Source organism: Cantharellus anzutake (assembly GCF_015039405.1).
Source record: "Cantharellus anzutake strain C23 chromosome Unknown EI90scaffold_12, whole genome shotgun sequence".
NCBI classification, from domain to species: Eukaryota; Fungi; Basidiomycota; class Agaricomycetes; order Cantharellales; family Hydnaceae; genus Cantharellus; species Cantharellus anzutake.
Genome location: NW_024066962.1, coordinates 26,797 through 29,680, shown reverse-complemented (window position 1 = coordinate 29,680; position 2,884 = coordinate 26,797).

The following is a 2,884-nucleotide window of genomic DNA, read 5'->3' as shown; positions in this document are numbered from 1 at the left end:
CGAGGTCCTGGCATGAGGGAGTCGATGGGATAGATGTCGGCTATGCATAGCAGCAGTCCCATTGCGGGGTGAGCATCCCTGACCACTTAGTCTGAAGTGGGAAGTTGTGTTATCATTAAAGGGGAGAAGCTACAGTACTTACCTGAAGTGGGAAGTTGAGAAGAAGGCTGCTTCTTCTGTTCCCACCCCAGGCACTATTATATACATGCGGTTGGGGTCACGTGGGAGGAGCCACGTCATCTCCGCACACAGCCACACTTCCCTGGGTATCTCCGTGGGAGATCCCAGAGGTGTGCCACTCTGTGAGCAGGAATGCGCATGGTGGGCGCGGCAATCGGGGGAGTGGGGTTAGGTGTGCAGTGAAAGGGAAGTCAACTGTGGAATGGAAATAGAAAGAAAGAAGAAATGGGAAAAGGAGAAATGGGGAGTGATAGCAGGGGGAGCGGAGTAGCGCAGGGTCAGGTGGGGTGTGCCCTGACAATGCTCTATCCCATGCCTTAGATGGCAACCCCAAACAGATCGTGCTTTATGACATGAAGCAAGGATTCGAGAGTGGGTTAGTCCCCACTTTTATGCAGCTTCTCAAGAAGCTAATGCTCACTTATGTGAAAAGATCGGTGGCAGTACCTGCCACCAAGCTTTTCAAAACACTTTCCTATGATTCCTCGAAGGGAATCAAGCACTTTTACATGCAACTTCTCCATGCATTGGAGAAGATGATTACTCGCCCAGATCAGGCGAGCTTCAATGAGCGTTTCATAAATGCCCTCCCTTATAATATAGAGGAACATAATGCGATGGACTCAATGCACGCTACCAATGCATATAAAGGAGGGCTCACCCCCTCCAAATTTTCAAACACTCACTCAACTACCAAGCCAAGTGGATCAAGTAACTTGCTCCCGACTACGAAGGAGTGTCAGGGGCTACTTCTAAAGTGACACCCATGAAGAGTCACTCTAAATTCTCTTCTTACATGGATAGTAAGAAGTCTAATATGAGTGTGGTGAAGCCTTCGACGGGATTGTCACACACAAAGGGGGTTACTCATACCACCCCTACAACACACAACCAGTATTCAGTGAACACCGGCAATACTACGAATACACAACGTTGCCCTTCGAAGGACTCGAAGGGCAATTCCCTTTGCTTCAAATGTGGCAAAATCAGGTACTCATTCGAGTGCCTGAATCATCCTGCCTGGCCGAAATTGTATGCTGTTAGAATGGGGCGGAAACAGACGACTCCGGAGTGGAATCGGAGACTTAGCGTGGAGGGACCTTGGCCTCAGCGACTCAAGCGGAGCGCTGTGCCATTGCTGTTTGTCCATTTGGTCCTTAATTTCACAGTAGGTGAGCAGGAAGTCTCTTGGGGGCATTTCAGGTCGATTTCGGACTAAACCAAAACGAGTATGTACAAGCGCCGATATATATAATGGAAGGGGCAAAAGCACAAGGAAAACAAAGGGTAACCGAATCGGAGCGAAGACGTCCGAACGGGAACAAAGGGTAGAAGGAGCGGATAGGTACCGAAGGTCATAAGGCAGGACCTGTGATACATCCGAAAGGAGATAGGGAGGGCGAGGCCCAGAGGGGCAGGAGGATGAGGGGAAGTGGGGATGATGACTAACTGGCTAGAATAGAAAGAAGCAGTAGTCCAAATAGGGATGAAGGGGAAACGTGAGGAATACATTACAGGCGGCGAGAGTGCCGAAGGCGGTCTGCGAAGCTCAGGGGTTGCGGAGCTTACGGAGGTTACGGAGGTGGGGTTGGAAGTCCGAGGAATATTGGCAATGGTGTTTACGTAGTATGAGGTCACCAATGCAATGGACTAAGGCCAAGGTGGAGTCAAAGTCCGAGGTAGGGACTATGACGGAGGCTCAGAGTAAGGTACGAGCGGTGTCCGAGTGCGAAGTACGGAACAGCAGTGGAAGGTCGTAACTTGGCAGAGGAGTAACAGAGGAGTAACGGAGGGAGGAGAGAGGGGACAGGTAAGGGAGAAGGAGTGGCGGAAAGGAGAGTAGTCAGGTCCGAAGGTGAGTATCGGAGCGGACGGGGGAAGCGTAGGAGGATAACGGGAGGGTGGAGGTGTTGTGAAGGGGGAGCGGAGTAGTAGGAGGCTGGTGTGAGGTAAGGAGGAGGTGTGTTGCCAGGACCGAAGGTGAGTATCAGAATGGCAGCGGTAGGTTATGACTCCGGAGGTGAAGAGGGTGGAGGTCCGGAAGTCGGGTCGGGGTCGGGTATGCACGGATATGACAAGTGGGGTAACAGGAATGTATAGCGAATGGCCCTCACTCAGGCTCACATCCCTGTCTGGCTTCTTAGGCTGAAGCAGTAGTGATTGTTATTAGAATGGAAGGCTAAACTAAACTAAACTAAGCTGGAGTAAGATACTTGCCTGAAGCAGTAGTGAGAAGAAGGCTGCTTCTTCAGTTCTGCTTCGGCTCAGTTTATATACAGGCAGGAACGGGTCACGTGGGGGGTGCCACATCAGCCCAGGTGGAGCCAGGGTATCGCAGATGGCTCCGCAGGCGATCCCAAGTGTCAGAGGGGAGAAGTACAAATGAGGATGTGCTGTAGGAGGGCACAGCAAGTACCACACAAACAAGGCCAGAAACACGTTTTTCGCGGCTCCAACAAGCACCCTCAAGCCTTCGACACATTCCCAATGCCCACGGCACATTTCCACATTTTTTCCAATTTTTTCCGTGCTTTTTCTCAAGACTCGTATTGCCACTTCCCCAAATTCACGGTTATCCACCATTTTCCCCATATCTCCCCCAAATCTCTACCAATTCACACGATTTTGAGCTCTATGGACAGCGACGAATCAGGAGAAGAGGGTGGAATGACAGGACGGGAGTTAGGATGACGGATATGCGGTG